Source organism: Cebus imitator, unplaced genomic scaffold, assembly GCF_001604975.1.
Source record: "Cebus imitator isolate Cc_AM_T3 unplaced genomic scaffold, Cebus_imitator-1.0 Scaffold39, whole genome shotgun sequence".
Taxonomy (NCBI): domain Eukaryota; kingdom Metazoa; phylum Chordata; class Mammalia; order Primates; family Cebidae; genus Cebus; species Cebus imitator.
The window spans coordinates 5121283-5139642 of NW_016107354.1; the positions used below are offsets into that span (position 1 = coordinate 5121283).

At 37.3% G+C, this 18360-nt stretch overlaps 1 long non-coding RNA gene across 2 annotated transcripts in view; it reads right to left on the bottom strand.

Moving 5' to 3' along the window:
- Positions 1 to 14622, bottom strand: part of LOC108302255 — a 112134-nt gene extending 97512 nt beyond the window's left edge. The window contains exon 1 of one of the 2 annotated variants that reach the window (XR_001824271.2): positions 14451 to 14622. This is a non-coding gene — a long non-coding RNA (uncharacterized LOC108302255). The remainder of the gene's footprint in view (positions 1 to 14450) is intronic. The other variant, XR_001824272.2, reaches the window with a different exon arrangement.
- Between the last annotated feature and the right edge of the window lie 3738 nt (positions 14623 to 18360).

Below are 18360 nucleotides of genomic sequence, written 5' to 3' on the forward strand. Positions count from 1 at the left end.
ACTCTCTACCTGCACTCTGTACAAGACAACTACTATACCGGGCAGGACATTGGCCAGCTATGTGGCCTTAGGACTTCATGATTGAGGCCATGGCATAAAATCCTCCCTGGTCAGGTGTAGCCACAAGTTAGCTCAGCTTACACAGATCAGCTTGGAATGGGAGTGGCTGATTGATTAAAAGTTAGGATTTCCTTGGCCTAAAACACACATATTGCGTGAAATCTTCCTTTATCTCTAGGCCCTAGGACAGGATTAACGCTGGGACTGGGTTTTCAGGAAGTCCACAAATTGAGTAGAGTCTATATCTATATACACTGTCTAGATGGGGAAACCTGGACACCCAGATTCTTTAGAATAAGTGGGCAGCATGGTGTGGAGAAAGTCACCACCAGTTGGAATCAGGATTCCTCCTTGAGTTAAAAATCCCAGCTCTACCACTTTACTGTTGTTGACTTTGGACAAGACTTGGTACCTCTATGAGCTTCTGTACTCATCTGTAAAGTAGGGATTATGCTCCTGCCTGACCTCCCTCTTAGGATTAGGATTAAGATTAAGGGAGATCATTTGTATGGAAGCTCCTAGTACACTATAAAGTTTTGTGCAAATGTAAGTTGTTTTCATCATTAGTATCATTTTGGAAAGGACTCTGTAGATAACCCAGTACTTCATTTTACTTAAGCTGGGCTCCCTTGACAGTATGTCTTCTAACAGAATCCTCCGTTATTGCTCACACATCTCCAGTGAACGTCATTACCTTCTCTAATATTTGACAATCTTCAGGATCAGGAAGTTCCACCCTATGTTAAGCCATACTCTGAAAATTCATCTGTTGTTCCTAGTGTTGGTGTCTATCTGTTGGCATGTTATCTGCTGCACAAAACAAATTACTCCCAAATTTAGTGGCTTAAAACAATAATAACTACAACAATAGCAACAGCAACAACAACAACAACAACAACAACAAATTTATTCTCACATTTCCTGTGGGTCAGGCTTTCAGGAATGGCTTAGCTGAGTGGGTATTTCTCAGAATTTCTCATAAGTTTCTAATGAAGATGTTGAAAGCATTTACAGAATGGCAGAGCAAGGGCTCCCAAAATCTGCTTCTCCATAAAATCAGTGAGAACAGTGTTAAAGATTGTAAAAATCAATTTTTTCAGAACTTTGACAATTAATTAAAGGCTTACAATAATCCATGGAGTCCTAAAAAAAAAGGCCTGAATCTCTGTAAGAACAGTGAGCTTTGTAGTGTTTAACCTGTCTCATTCTCATACATCTCTCCCTAGCTTCAGTGTATTCTTAAAGACCAGCAGCCTCGAAACTACAATAGCTGTGAAAAACAGCAGCCTAGCAGCTCCTGGAAGAAGAAAAATAAGTTGAAGTTTCTGTAAAAATTCCAACTAGACATCCAAATGCAAAAGAAATCTGTCTGGAACGCTACATTATGCCAAACACAAAAATTAACAGAAAATGCATCATAGACCTAAGTATAAGAGCTAACACTATGCAAGTCTTTGAAGTAAACATAGTTGTAAATCTTCACAATCTTTAGTTAGACAATAGTTTCTTGGCTATGATGCCTAAAGCAGAATAGACAAAAGAACAAATAGATAAACTGGACTTCACCAAAATTAGGAACTTTTGTGCTTGAAAGACCACCACTAAGAAAGTGAAAAGGCAACCCATGACATAGGCAAAAATATTTTCAAGTCATATATGTGATAAGGGATTGATATCAGATACAATAAATTCTTAAAATTCAATGATAAAAGCACTACCCAATTAATAGCTGGACAAAGGATTTGAATAGATATCTCTCCAAAGGAGACACACAAAGGGCCAAAAGGTATGTAAAAGATACTCAACATCATCAGTCATTAGGGAATAGAAATAAAAATTGCAATGAGATAACACTTCATACTGGCTAGGATTGCTAAAATAAAGAATAGACAATAACAAGTACTGATAAGGATATAGAGAAATTATAACCCTCATAAATTGCTGGTGAGAATGTAAAATAATGCAGCCACTTTGGAAAACATTCTTTTAGTTCCTCAAAATATTTAACATAGAGTAATCATATGACCCAGAGTTTCCATACATGGTATATGTTCAAAAGAAATGAAAATGTATGGTCACACAAAAACTTGTACACTAAGGTTCATAAAATCATTATTCATAGTTGCCCAAAAATAGAAACAACTCAAATGTCCATAGCTGATAACTAGTTTTTAAAAATGTAATAAACCATACAATGGAATATTATTTGGCAATAAAAAGAATGAAGCATTAAAGTAGGCTACAACAGTGATTAACTTTGAACCCATTATGCTAAGTGGAAGAAACCAGTACAAAAGGCAACATATTGTATAGCCATGCCTGTATGGACAGGAAGTAGATTAGTGGTTGTTAGGGGCTTTGGGGAGGAGAAATGGGGAGTAACTGCTAATGAGTATTGAGTTTCTTTCTGGTGTGATGAAAATTAATGGTAAATGTTGCACAACTCTGTGAATATACTTAAAATCCAGTGAATTATACACTTTAAACAGATGAATTTATGATATGTGAATTGTATCTCAATTAAAACTGTTATTTTTAAACATTTGTTAGCCAGGGCTGTAATCATGTGAAAACATAAGTAGGATTGGAGGATCTGCTTTCAAGGCTGCTCATTCACTGGGCTGGCAAGTTGGTGCTGGTTGGTGGTGGGAGGCCTCAGTTCCTCTTCATTTGAGCTTCTCTGCAGGCTGCTTCAGTGTCCTCTGGACAGGGCTTTAGCTTCCTCTAGAGCGAGTGATTCAAGAGAGATAGAACCAGACAGAATCCATCCTTTTTATGACCTAGCTTTAGAAGTCACTTAGATGACTTCTGACACATTTTGTTAGACATATGTAACTGAATCTAGCTCTCATTCAAGGAAAGGGGAATGAAGCTCCACTGTTTTAAGAGTGGATTATCAAAGAATTTTAAGACATTTTAAAACTACCATATTGATTATATTTTTAGCAGGCTTTTCTGTCAGATATGCTATTTTACTAGTCACATTCATGTTTTCCAAATTCTTTCTAAACTGCTCACTCAATTTCAGGAAGTCTAAATGTGTCAATATACCTCAGGTACCAACCATCTCCCGGTGCCCTACTGCCATCATAATGAGCATACAGAACTGAAAACAAATCCATCCCTTTCCTTCTCCTCCCCTCCACATCTCTCACCATGCCAGCCACCGATTGTGGTAGAACAAAGCCGGCAACAATTGCATTTGTTAGAAGAATGAAGGTAAAGAGAAATTGCCACTGAAATTTGATTTCAAAAACAACAGTTCAAAAAAGAATAAAAGGAAAATGCAACAAGCAGAAGAAAACATACTTTCTTGCTTAATAACAATATTCCACACTCTTTGAATTTTTTTTGCTTGGGGTAAGGCTGGCTGGGAGCAGAAAGTGTGTAAGTCTAATTTTATAATATAAGTTGTGGCAAAGAATAGGAAGGGAAGATCAAAGAAAGAGGGAAGCAAGAGCCTATTCAAAGGCAGTGTGACACAAATGACACTACGTAAGCTTCCAGTGTAAGATCCTTCATGAGAGGACTTGCCCCAGAGGACCTGCAGCTCTGTCGTGTCTCATCTCTGGCTATATAAAACCTCAGAATAATTACTGTCCCTTCAACACTGTCTTTTTGTAACACCCACAAATCCATAGTGTGGCAAAATGGTGATACACATAAAGGAAACCTTATTAATAAGCAAAAGAAGAGGAGGAAGAAAAGGAAGTTGGACACAGAATGGAAAACTCAGGCCAAAGACCTACAGGGCCTTTTTTTCTTTAAATAATATTGAGAAAGGTGGAAACTTTGAAAGAGAAAGTTTAAATGAGGAAAGAAGGGATGACGTCAAGCCCTGGATTAGATTTACAGTTAAAGCCCACAGCAGGTGGGAGAATGTCGCGTCCTCCCTCTCCAGGCTGGAGGACAATGGCTCTACAAAGATCCAGCACCACATCTACCAGCTAGTAAGTATCTGGTGCTAAGTCCCTACTTTCTTCCTAATTCGCTTCTGCAGTGTAGGGCAGGCAGGAGGCATGACTCAGTCTCAACTGATGAGACCCTCTCCAAGTCCAGCTGATTTTAACAGAGCCTTGGAGTGCAGACTGGGAGATTGTCCATATCTATGACCTAGGTAAAAAGCCATAACAGGGACCCTGGGGCAAAAAATCCTATTCTGGAACTCAGAACAGGGAAGAATTGAAGGAGCCTTTCTTCAGCTCAGGGGCTCCATTTGAAATTTGCCTCAAAGAATGGAGCAAATGCTGGTCGTATTTGTTGAGTGCCTCCTACATATGGTCATTTTACCAAGAGTCACCTCTCATTTTCCCCTTTGTGAATTGGGTGCTGTTATTCATACTTCCACCTACACTCTCCATTACACATGGGGAAATGAAGGCTTAGAGAGATTAAGTAGTGTTGCCAAAATCATAAAGTTAATACTGATGTGGGATTGAAACCATATCTCTTTGAGTTCAGAAGTCAATTAGAAAGAAAGTAGTGACTTAGCACCAGACATTTATTAGCAGGCAGATGTGGCACTGGATCTTTGTAGAGCCATTGCTCCCCAGCAAACCTATCATGAAGGTCTGCTCTAGGCTCAGGAAAGAAAAATAAGTATGAGTAAATGCCAGTATTACCTCTGATTTTAGATTAGAGGGTGGTGAGTTGTAGATAAGCAGCCAATTCCTTTAGAAAAGCTGTTTAGTGGTTAAAACTGTAGACTGTCATGGATTTGAATCCTGACTCTACCATTTACTAACTATATAACTTTGGACCAGATATATACCTTCCTGTGTCTCAGTTGCCTCATATGTAAAAGGAAATAATGATAGTACATTAGGCATAGGATTGTTGTGAGAATTAAATGTGGTAATACATGGAAAAGCCTTAAAATAGTGCCTAATAGCAAGTGCTCAATAAACGTGGTTTCAATTGAAGTTAAACGAATCCCACCTTTGCGTCTATTCAGGTTGCCTGATCCTGCTTGACAGTGCTTCAAATGCAGATCCATAGTGTATTAGACACAGAGACTATTAATCCTGTGAGGGATGCAGAGGCCATCTAGACAGATCTCTATATCCTCCACCTAGGAATGAAGAAACAGGCTTAAAATTACAGAGCAAATAAATGGAAAAGCTAGGACTTGTATCCTAGAAATAACAACTACTACCACTACCATAGCTGTTATTTTTTTTTGAGCACTTGTTCTGTGCCAGGTACTGTATGTATACTACTTCACTAAATTTCTAAAACAATTCCTGCTAAGTAATTATTATTGATTCATTTTTACAAATAAGGGAACTGAGGTTTAGAAAGACTTTACATCTTGCCCAAGATCACATAATAGAAGGCAGGATTTGACCAAACACTCCCTGAAACCAAAACCCATGATCATTCCATGTGTTACACATATATTTTATATGGTTTATTTTATGTGTGTATACATAAGCCCGAACACCATACATTATCTTAAAAGTAAAATACTTTGGCAAATTCCAAATTTTATTTGTAAAAAAAGGTTTATATTTTAGTTAGTTAATTCTTAAGCACAGATACACAATATTTTAACATTTGCTAAAATTTCAGTCATAGATATGAAAATTATTTCAGGGATAAAGAATAGGAATAAGAATAAAATATAACTTAAATAACGAAAATAAAAGTCCTGTGCAATTCCTGACCAACACCAGAAAAATCTCTAAAATATCTACTCTTTATTCTAGTTTCAGGGTAAACCATCAAAGACAAATCAAAGTGAATGCTCTACATTATCAGCTCAACTTTTAAAGCATTGACAGCCTTTGAGAACAAATGCTTTAACATGTCTTTTTGTTAGATATTTCTGATGGTTCCTTTGTAGACATTCTATTTATTTCCACATTCTTGTCTTCTTTACAACTTTTGGTGCTATCCATAACGACAAAAACAGAAATAAGAGGCTATTTGTATGTATGCATATGTAAGAGTGTGTGTGTGTGTGTGTGTGTGTGTGTGTGTCTGTGAGACAGAGAGAGAGAGAGAGAAAGAGAGTGTCTTGGACTTGAGGTCCTCAAAAGAAACTGTGTAGCCCAAATAGAAATCCATAAAGGAATTTGTATAAAGGGTTCTCTAACGAGATAATCTATAAAGGGATATTTGCTTATTTTCAAATGTTAGCATTACACAGAAAAAAGAATCCTCAGTTTGCCACATGGCATTCTCTTGCAAACTCCATAGCCTCTTTCTTTTCCACCCTGAGATTGAATCAGTCCCACTGCAGACATATCTCACCATAAACTGTTAAAAAAGGCCCAGTTATCACTCTGGTACAAGCCATGATGATCATGCATGACAGCTGGAACATAGGATTCACACTACACATGAAGGAGTGTGTTTCTGCTCTCAGGGAAGGCAGGGGGAAAAGCAGCTTTCAGGGCATTAGCCCCATTTTGCAAACTTGGCTGCTCACCCCATTCCCAACTGCACCATGCTTGCAGCAGAATCTGTGCATGACTTGAGGAACAAGAGTGGGGGAAGGGACAGGCTAATTTTTAATGGTTTTTGAAAAATGTATTCTTTAGACCTCACACACGTTAAAATTTAATAATGAACTTACCTATACTTCTAAAGTACTTCTAAATTGAAAAGTTCACCATTTAGCTGGTGCATCTTGCTAAATGTATCACAGAATCCATCTGGGGAAGTTCACAGTCTCGTATCAGATTGGCACTTTCCTATGGCAGTTCTTGGAGAAAATTTCAAAGGCCCAGGTAGCAGGCAAGAAAAGTGGAAGTCTTTCCCTCAAATTCATATCCAACTTTATTTCCCACCTCCAAAAGTCAAATACCATCTGATTTTTCAAGCATTTTCCTCAAGGGGCCAGTATTTGGGTGTGACATGGAGCTCTCACAAAGGGGTTCCTCAGGGAGTAATAAATATGGTAGCACAAAAAAGCAGAAGGTAGCTGGGTTCAGAGCCTGTAACACAAGCTACTTGGAAGGCTGAGGTGGAAGGATGTCTTGAACCCAGGAGTACAAGGCTGCAGTGAGCTATGATCATGCCACTGCACTCCAACCTGAGCAACAGAGCAAGATCATGTCTCAAACAAAAAACAAACCCAAGAAACAGAAAGTGTTCACAACCAGATGGAACACCATTAAAGGGTAATTAGCCCTGGGTGGTCAACATCTCTTTCTCCAGGATTGCTCCTCAGGAAACCCCATCATTGCTCCATCCATGCTGGGAACTCTGAGTCAAGCGACCAGTGGACATTTTCACTTTTTCTAAGAACTCGCCCAGGAAGGCCATTTCTTTATCTGTCTCTTGGCATCTGAGTTTGACAGACTTGTGGAGTACTTAGATATGCTACTGGGTCCTCCCCTCCTCCCCGTGGTTGGCCACACAAGCCTACCTCAAGTGTGCTGTATCATTTGCCTTTAAGATCAAGACCTCCTTCACTTTGCTGAATCTCAGGTTGGCCATCGCTAAAGCCTGGGACAGGGAAAAGCTGCAGATGAAGTTGTGGCCCTTTCCTTGCAGGAGGGCCTGGAAGCCTTTTCGCTGCTTTCAGGTTACTCATTAACTCTCCTTTGCAAGGTTGGCTGCTCTCTGTGACTAGCCACCAAAAGACAGCAGGGTTGGTCTCCTTCCCAAAGACCAGTCCAGGAAAGTAAAGAGGGGGTGGGGGGTGTGGGGGTGGGGTGGGGGGGTGCGTGTCACACAGCTGATCTCTGGCCTTTGCCTTCCTCCTAAAGGTCTATCCCTTGAGCCTGGTACATTCACCTGTCATCCCAGGGCCCTCCCACATCAGACACAAATTTTAGAGTTTCTTTATCAATTAAAATGTTTTCCTTCTTTTCTTTGTTATTTAATGGTATTTTCCAATAGTTGAGTGGCTCTCCTTTTCTTGTCTGATATTTCCTTAATGCTGGAGCCCGGTGAGGCCTGAAATTATAAAATTGCAAGATCAAAAAAGCTCAGCTATAAAGCCATATAGTCTTGGCAAGGATGACAGAGAGCTCATTTAATACAAGCCCAAGATGCACATAACCATTATTATTTACTGATTGGATGACATTTTGAACCTTGTATATATTTTAACTGTTAATATAGAGAAGAGATTGGTAGTAGTAAATTCATAAAATAAAATACTATAAATAAATTGGAAAAATGTGTCATCTGAATGCATCTCAACATATTGTTGGAGTAAGAAAAAGAAAATGATAAAAGATATATACAGTACAAGGCCATTTATACAAAAGTTAAATATATAAAAGATGCTAAATTATGTTTATGGGAAAATCATATGTTGTTAAAGTATTAATACATGGATGGTGTTATGGGGTGAATTTTATGCCCCCAAAATTCATGTTGAACTCCTACCTTCCCCTCAGTATCTCATAATATGACCTTATTTGGAAAAAGGGTTATTGCAGAAATAATTAGTTAAAATGAGGTCATAAAATGAGGATGGGCCCCTAAAGCAGTATGACTAGTGTCCTTTTTATAAGAGGAAATTTGGGCATAGAGGCTCACGCACAGGGAGAAGGCCATGTGAAACTGGAGTTATGCTGCCCCAAGTCAAGGAACTACCAGAACTAGAGAGAGGCCTGGAGCCCATCCTTCTCTAGCACCTTCAGAGGGAGCACAGCCCTGCCTGCCCTTGATCTCCAACTTCCAGTCTCCAGAACTGTATGACAATGAATTTCTGTTATTTAAGCCACTTGGCTTATGGTACTTAGCTATGGCAACCCCAGGAAACTAAAACACATGGGAGAGGTATACATAAACTTCAAGACAATGTCTATCCCTGGGGAGGTCAGAAAGGGAACAGGATTGAAGAGGAGCATGTGAGGCCTTTATTTCATTGATAATAAAATAAAAGACCTACAGTACATGTGGGAAAATGTTACCAGTTGTTAAACCTAGGTAGTAGACATATGGATGTTTGCTATATTATTCTACTTTTTAAATATTAAACTATCCCAAATGAATCGAAAAGATATTCAGAAGAGTGTCTCAGCACACCTAAGACTGGCAGTGTTGTCTCTGGTTGTTGGTTCTAAAGCTGTAATTAACCTAAAGCCCTGCCTGTCTTTGGTTATAAAGAGAGAACCTGCTGGGTCAGAGACTGAAGATGCTGAGACTCTATCCAGACCAGTTATGCAGAGGAAAACAGCTGGCATAGACAGATTTATTTTTAGAAACAGCCACTTTATTCACTTATTTCATCCCTTGAAGATTGATTGTGACTGTATCACTCATCCACCTTTGTGGTTGAGATGTAAGGTTAGAATTTTACCAATTAGAGGAGTCGACTGTCTCTGAAGCTAAAGCTCTTACAATACCCTGTCTAGAGACAGCTCGCCAGGGCAGTGGGTGATGTAATTTGATCTGTTAATACTTAACCAGGAGAGACTCAAGAATTCATACTGACATCTGCTGGACCCTTTGAATACTTCCTGGTTTAAGTTAGAACCAGAAATTCTGGAGCAGGAGAACTCCCAGTAGACCCCTTTAGGGGCTCTCTGACCTGAGGCGGGTCTGTCAGCCTGCTGAGATATGCAACTTGAAATCAAATTTAAGATCTTTTGCTCACTGCACACATTTAGCATAATACAACCATGGCAGAATGAGGCAGGACATCTAGGGTATAATTAACAATCACTATTCTATGATAGTCTCAGCAACACAAATGCCAATTTGCTTGTCAAATTCCAAAGAGAGAGGAAGGGACCATGTGGTAACAATACAAAACAAGGTCTTTGTTTTCAGGGCTCAGCTCAGCAACTGCTCTGTTCTTTGTGTGGCAAGAAAGAAAATCTCGTCAGCTCCTGGTCCACTGGGCTCTAGATACAAAGTTACTGTGTGGACATCATTCCAGAATCAAATTCCAATACAACTCAGTTCTCTGGATCTGTGAGGAAGTCTGTGAAGACGTTAACTGAGATCCAGGAGCCCAGTGGAGGAAGCTCAAATAAAGAAGACACCAAGTTCCTTTATTTGTGGCTTGCTGGGTACATCCTGTCAAAAGCTCTAGTATTCATTAAATTTTGTTGTTGCTTAATAAAGACAAGAAGGCAAATTGTTACTTAATAGCTACAGTTTCTTTGACAGGGAAATTTTTTCTAAGAGTGGAACTATCTGAAAAAATTAAAGGAATCTTGTTGTGGTATGCATGTTGAAAGCTATTCTACAGATAATAATAGAATTAAATATTTTTCTCCTGAAAAGGAACTATTGATTATGACATAAACAATAAATTGTTTCTCTTTTACTACATACTCTCCTGATATGAGTTGTATGATTTGAGTTGAAATTGGATTTTTAAGCAACTTTCATTCATTTTTGTCTATGAATGCGATTTTGTCTAGTTCGTTTTGTCTAAAGAATATGAGAGTTAGTTCTCATATTCTGTCGAAGAAACAGAATGAGGGAAGGAGATAAGCATTTATTGATGTGCAAGACAGTTTATATTCATATTTGAATTTGATTCTAAGATATTGTTATGCCCATATTACTGATGCAAAACTTGTTCTCAAAGAGATAATTAAATTTCATAACTATTAAGCAGAAGATTTAGGGTAGGAATTCAGTTTGGTCTGACTTCAAAGCCTATGCTCACTTTCCCTCACATAATATTGTCTATATCCTATTATAATTGCTGGATTAAAAGAAAAATTACCAGATTTTACTTATGTTTTCTTTATGTACCAAACAATTGAAAGTTCACACAATCCCAGTGTTTGGAATTGAACCACCACTCTGTACTCTGATGCGAGAGAGAATCTGAAGGTGGAAATGGCAGTATGATCAGTGGGAAAAAAAGAGGAGGCCAAACTGACTGAACTTTGGTTTTATATCCAAGGTAGGCATGGATCCAACAGCTGTGGGGCGGTGGAGGATCTTACCCAACCCAGCCTGCCTGAGGGAGGGCAGCCCACATCCACAAAACCCTGAGCCCTGCTCACTCTCTATTTTTATTTATTTATTTATTTTTTTGATGCTGGAAGCTAGTTTCCAACAAGTCCTGCTTTCCCTGGGCACAGGTTGTAAATGTCATTTATTGTGCTTTTGACTAGGTACCTTAAAAGACAACAGCAGAATGCAGTTGAGAAGCACTTTCATGATGAAATGTAATGATCTAATTTATTCATTTTGTAAATGTTTAGTGTCTTTTTTTGATGTCATAAGACAGAATACAGGTATAGGAGCCATCTAGATCTGGATGTAAATCCCAGTCAGTCACTCACTATTTAACCTGAGGCCATTATTTAATATCTCTATACTTTATGAAATGAGAATAATATCAAGCTCACAAGGTTGTTGTAAGAATTAGAAATAATATATAAGATGTGTCTAATACAGAGCCTAGTACCTTGAAGGTACAAAACAAAATGTGACTTATTGTTTTTATTATTCATACATTTAAAATAGTTTTTGTGTTATATTGATGTAACAGAGAACATGATAGATCTAGGAAACAAATAAATGGAAGAATAGGAAACTTTCCCTGCCTTTGAGACATGCACATCTAGTCCTGGAGCCAGATGCATGAACACATGATGATGGGATGAGGAAGGTTTTGTGCCTGAGGTCAGGGCAACTTGCTCCGGGAGCACCTCTTATGGTTTGTTATTAGTTAGCTTAAATATAATTATATATAGGAGCTACAAATAATATAGGATCTAAAGATGTTGGGTGCCCGTGGCATCCACCAATGCCTCACAAGGATTCCCAGCTCTAAGGTGGGAGTCTCTGGGTCAAAGGTGAAAATTAGGTTTTCTTTCATGCATCAACTCTGATAATTGATATAGTGGAAACTCTGAGCAAAGAAGTTTGCTCACATTGTAGAAGCAGCATATTCAAGAGACTGAGAATTTGGCTTCTGGAGCCAGACTGGTCTGTTGCTTGCTTGATCCTGGACAAGTTTCTTAACTTCCTTGTCCTTCAGTGTCTTCCTGTGTATGCCTGGTTCTGATCCAGGTTTTCTTGTTATGTCACATTCTGAGTTTTAGCTTTAGTTTTTATGTGCTCGTTTTTAGTCCTTTCCATACCCCACATTAGCTGCTGTTCTATTTTGACCTTTGCTAGTTTATAACAGTTTCTTATATCAGAGCTGATATGTAACAGCAAGGACTTCTCATTCTTTCTGTAATTACTTAAATTATAGTCTTTAAAATATAAAGTAACACAATATTGACCACATAAACTCCATAATCTTCGTTTTACAGTTTCAGGCATTTTAAATTAAGTACCTATTTTGAATTAGACACTTTATTATCTGTGGTACAGTCTGACAAAGATATATTTACAAATGAGAAAATAGAGACTTAGGGAAGTTAGGTGGTAATTAACAAGTGGAAGATCTGAAATGTAAACTTTGGTATTCAAGGGTCCAAAGTTTGAGCTTCTTCCTTTCTCACTACATGCTGCATCCTGGAAACTATTGTGTTCAGCACTTGGTTCTAGGACAAGTTAAGACACAGAACTTTGGAGAATATTGGGAAAGATGGAAAAATTAGTAGGAAAATGGGGTAGAGCTCCCAGAAAAGAAATGAGCAATTAAAAATCAAGTGCACTCAGGGACTTAAGGTCTAATCTACTTCTATACTTACGTACAGGTGTGAGAATCAGGCTGGACTGATTTGGGTTCATGTAATGGGGGTGAGGAAGATCAGAACTGCAGAGCAGGCATGGCAGGATATTTGGCATAGTGGGAACAGTGGGATTGTACCTCAGGGAGGCAACAAGTAGAGCTAGCAGGCTGAAGCAGACAAGTAAGCCTATCAAGTTACTGGAGTGCAAGACAGGGCTCCCATCTTTCTGGGTCCTAGTTCCTCAGAAGGTATTCCAGAGAGAGTAAAATAGGCAAGTAGCAGCTTGGCCTCCCCTTGGAGAATTTATCTTGTAGAAGGATAAGGTGCCTGGATCTTCCATTTCTAATAATAAGACAGAGATGAGGTACCCTGATTGACACTCACTGAAAACAATGGAAAACAGTGAATAAATTATATACAACATCTTATTAAATGCTCTAATGAGCTGGCAAAAAAATAAAAAGCCATGAACCAAATGAAAGTAAAAATCCACGAGGCAGGTTTTTAACATAAAGGCATTTGCTAAACCAGGTGGAAAACAGCCTTGAATAATACTATTTGATGAAAACAAAGTCCAGAGACTGCTGGACATACTGAGTCCAAAGAGAAGCTCCCAACAAAACGTTGGGGCTCTAAAGGATTTTGTTCTCAGCATAAGGGTGAGTTAGAAATAAACCCAATCATCTGACCCAGGAGGCCGAAAGGAAAACTGCCGGTCTTGATTCTTAGCACCAACAGAGAGGAAAAGTTGTGCCCTAAGATGGCCCTCACATGATTTTTCAGCCTAAATTTAGATTATCTGGGTGATACACACACACACGCGCGCACACACACACACACACACACACAATCTCCAGCCCAATAATTTTGATTAAAGTGGTTCTTTAATTAGAGGAAAGCACAATTCTCTATGGAAAAAACAATTTCAAAGGCCTCAAAGCACTTCCACAGACAAAACTCCAAGACATATGAACTCAGTCCAAAATACCAATGAGAAACAAAGAAAAATATAGCACTCTGAAAAAGACAAGGAAAAACTCAGAAGAGCTAGACCTACACTGAATATAGATATCTGACTTGTCAGATACAGAATATAAATAAGAAGATTTAATTTTTAGAGAAATACAAAAGGAATCACAATATTTGCAAAGGGCAAAAGTATTAAAAATGACCAGACAGATTTAAAATAGAAACGATGGAACTCCTAAAGTTAATAAAAAATAAAATAATTGAAATGAGAATTCAATAGATCTATTTAATTCAATGGATAATTCACTATTTAGCAGATTAGAAGCAGCTAAAAAGTGAACTGATGAACTGGAAGATACAGCCGAAAAAGTATACATTTGAGAGTATTTGTGGACAATATGAAAGAGAGATTAAGAAAAATTGAACACAGAATCAACCAGTTTAATATGTATGAAACTGGAATTCTGAAGAGGAGGAGAGAATCGGCCAGAGATCATATCTGAAGATGTAAGGGCTCAAAAACTTCTAACATTGATAAATGACATCATCATCATGCTCCCATTCAGAAACTGTGATGATTTCCCATAAGAAGAATAAAAACAAATCCATATGTTTACATATAAAAGTGAAACTGCAGAACATCAAAGACAATGACAAGATCTTAAAGATAGAGGGGAAAAAAACCAAATTACTTTAAAAGAAATGATAATTGAAAAACAGCCAGTTTCTCAATAGCAAAAGTAAAAGCTGTAAGTGAAATGATACTGTCAACATATTGTGCATTCGTTTTCTATTGTCACAAGATAAGAAATTATCACAAGTTTTTCAGCTTAAAAACACACAAGTTTTTCAGCTTACAGTTCTGTGGGTCAGAAGTCCAGGTGGGCTCAGCTTGTTTCTCTGCTCTGAGTTTTACAAAGCTGAAATCAAGCTGTCTTGATTTCAGCTGGGCTCTTATTGGAAGGGTCTGGGAAGAATTCACTTTCGAGCTCATATGATTGTTTGCATAATCCAGTTCCTTGCAGTTGTAAGACTGAAGTTCCTGTTTCTTTGCTGGCTGTCAGCTTGGGGATAGCTGTTAGATCCTGGAGGCCTCTCTCTGGTCCTCTATCTAAAGCCAGCAATAGAACCTCAAAGTCTTCTCATGCTTGAAATCTTTTGATCTTCCCTTTTGCTGTATCTCTCTTGCTGCTGCTACATATCTCTGACTGAAGGCACTGGAAGTTCTCTGCTTTGAAAGGCCCCTTTAGTTAGATTGGACCCGCCTGGATACTCCAGTATACTCTTTTTCAAAGGTCAATAGCCTTAATTATATCTACAAGTTTTTTTTTTTGCCATGTAATGTAACCTATTAACAGGTTCCAGGCATTACGGTGTGGACAACTTTGGGATGGGAGCATTATTCTGCTGACCACATAGTAAGAGAAAGTAACTATTTGGAACCATTTTTCAAGAATAAAGGGAGAATGACACTTTTAGATAAGCAGCAGCTAAAAGAATTTGTCACCAAACAACTGTCACTAAAGAAAACTCCAAAGAATGTGTTTTGAGCAGAAAAAAATGCGACTGAAAAAAGAAGGTCTGAAATGCAAGAAGGAATGAAGAGTAAAAAAGGTTTTGCACTGTATAAATCAGTAGTAAGTACTTTGTAGATTAAGAAAAATAGCTTAAATTAAAATCTATGACAATAATAACGTTTAATTGAGTGGAATAAATGTATTCTAAGGTCTTTATATTTGTTCCTTGAATGCAAATAGACTTAGCGTGAAGAATGTACTTCAGGCAGAAGACCTCTGCAGTGTCTCCTGGTCATTAATCAAATTTCTTTCTTATTTTATCTATGTTAGGATCTGGAATAAAGTTACACTATCTTCTTAATAAAAGTTATAAAGGTTTCTTTTTGGAATAATTTGTAAGATAGAAATATTTTGAATAATCAGTAAAACTTCTCAATAAGATCCTCTAGTGTGCTTAATGGGAAGGTTTTTAAAAGTACCAATTCAATTTATTTAGAGATTATTGCCCCATTCACCTTTTATTTCTAGAGTCAGTTTTGGTAAATTGTATTTTAATTCATGTTTCAATTACTTATTAGCATACAAATTTCAAAACATCCCCTTATTACCTTTTAAATTCTACCTAATCTGAATTATGTTCTATTACTGATTTCTGGTATTTTTGAGCTTTTGTTTTTTGTATTGATCAAGCTTGCCAGAGCTTGTAAATTTTACTAGTTTGTTGAAAGTACTAATTCTTGGTTTTGTATATTCTCCCTATGTTTATTTTGTATTTCATTTAAAAATCTTTATTTTGGGGTATTGCAGGTATTTTGATATATATATATATATATATAACTTTTAATCTTTCTATATCCTCCTGTTTAGCAATTTTTTTCAGCTATCATGGTAAAATTTTCCTAAAACCTAAAACTACATGAAATCTTTGCCTCAATGAAATTTTCCAAGAGTCTTGTGGTTCTCTCAGGATAGGAGTTTCTGCAGGTACGCATAATGACCAAGTCCATTAAGCCTGAGACCACAGACATATTTACTCAAGATTTGACATGATTTCCAGGAATAGGGGATGAGGAAGCACAATATAGGATTGAACTCTCAAAATGCTTCTTAGATGTAGAGAAGAAGTAATCTAACCAAAAGTTAGTTTTATTTTTAGGGAATATTTGTATTTTTAGAGAAGGGAATAAAATAGGTTAAAATAAAGACTTTTCTAGAATAACACCAAGATCAGAGCAATTTTTTGTACAGGTTCCCAAGTTATTTGTCCATAAATAGATTCCTATCCATAGTCTCATGATAAATATAAGGTAAACCTATTTGATTCAGAGGAAAAGGAAAACATTATACACCTGTGTATAATTAATAAGGTCATGAGATACTCTAACATTAACAAGAGAAAAAATAATTCTCTTATTAATGTTAAGAGAATTCTTCTTAAGATGATGTTTCATTCTTCTTCAATGAAACATCATTTGATGTACTTTGAAGCTCACTTTGAAATTTTTAAGCCTATATATAAGTATTTCTAGGTATATTTATGTTATTAAAAGCAGAGGAGAAAAAGATCACAGTTTTACCTTGTATAGTAAGGCTAAAGGCAGCATCTTGCCAACTTTTTACTGAAGAAATACCATTAGGGCTTGGTTTATGAGTTATTTCAGATTTTTCCACAGGACCAGAGGAAGATCCATGTAATGCCCAGATAATTTCTTGACATTTCTTTCACAATTAAAAGTAGAAGTATGAGACCTAACAGTTTTTACAGCAATTATATGGAATTTTGGAATACATAGGATAGGTAACATAAAGAGGAGTATTTATCATTGCTCATTAATAAGATTACACCAGGAACTAGATAAGAGGCATATTTTTTTAAGGATCCATGTTAAGAAAGGGAAGGCCTTGTTCAGCCCCTATTTTGGGCACATATATTTTAAAAGGAAAATTCAAAATTGGATTCAGCTTCAATGAGAGATACCATAGTCATTCACAGGAAGTGTGTCAAAGAGGAAATGTGGTTAACAGCCACCAAGGAAGCATTGAAATAGATCAAGGCAGTAGTAGATTTCCTGTACTCCAGATGTTCCTCAGGAAGTAGTGGAGACATCCTGCATTCTCCAGATCAGTACTTGATCTGCATTTTTTTTTTTTTTTGAGATGGAGTTTCACTCTTGTTGCATAGGCTGGAGTGTAATGACACAATCTCAGCTCACTGCAAACTCCACCTGTTGGGTTCAAGCAATTTTCCTACCTCAGCCTCCCAAGTAGCTGGGATTACAGGTGACTGCCACAACAGGCACTTAACTTTTGTATTTTTAGTAGAGACTGGGTTTCACCACTTTGGCCAGGCTTGTCTCAAACTCCTTTTTAAATTACAAATTGAAGGGATATGTCACACTTATGTTCATCTTCAATCAAGGATGAATTCAATCAGGATCACAATATGATGTGATCTCAAAAAAAAAATGCAACATATCACATTATTCAGGATTTGAATTGCAAGGACATGCACCAGAATAGAAACGTTTGCAGATGCCTTAGAAACTGCACTGGCCTTCATAGGGGTCTATTAGCAATTTTAAGGTCACTTATTGCTACACATATTTAATTAAATAGAGACTTCCTGGCTATGTCCATCATTTGTGAAGAATAAATTACTAAATTTTACTGAGAGTAGATGAGTAAAGACAAGAAAAACATTTCTTAAGTGGGTAGAGCTAGGTACTGTAAGGAAGGCAAATAGTTTTCCTGTATACCTTGGCTACTACAGCAGACTATATAAACTCCTGTGTCCAAATTAGAAGCTATCTTATTATGCACATCTTTTTGGTAGAAGAGTGCCCTATTGTGGTGTACCCAAGATTAGTGAGCAATGAAATACTCCAGCACACACATAAAATGGAAAGTTTGAACACTGCTTTCATCATAAAGTAGAAAAGGTCTCTGAAGAAAAGTATATTTTTCTTCATATATTTCAGAAGCTCCAACGTTAACATCCAATCCACTTTCTCAACCTCTTCATGCAAGTTTTCCGAGTAAGTTTAGAAAAGGAAGATTTCATGATTGGGTTGAAGAGTGGAAGACACAGAGATGATGGGCTATGTGCTACTCTATTAATCAATGAAGCAGAAAATAGAAGCTATTACTTGCATTTTTTATTCCTCTGTGTAAATTCAGATTTCTATTTAGTATCATTTTTCTTCTGACTGAAAAACTTTTAAAATTTCTTGTAGCATATACATCTACCAGTG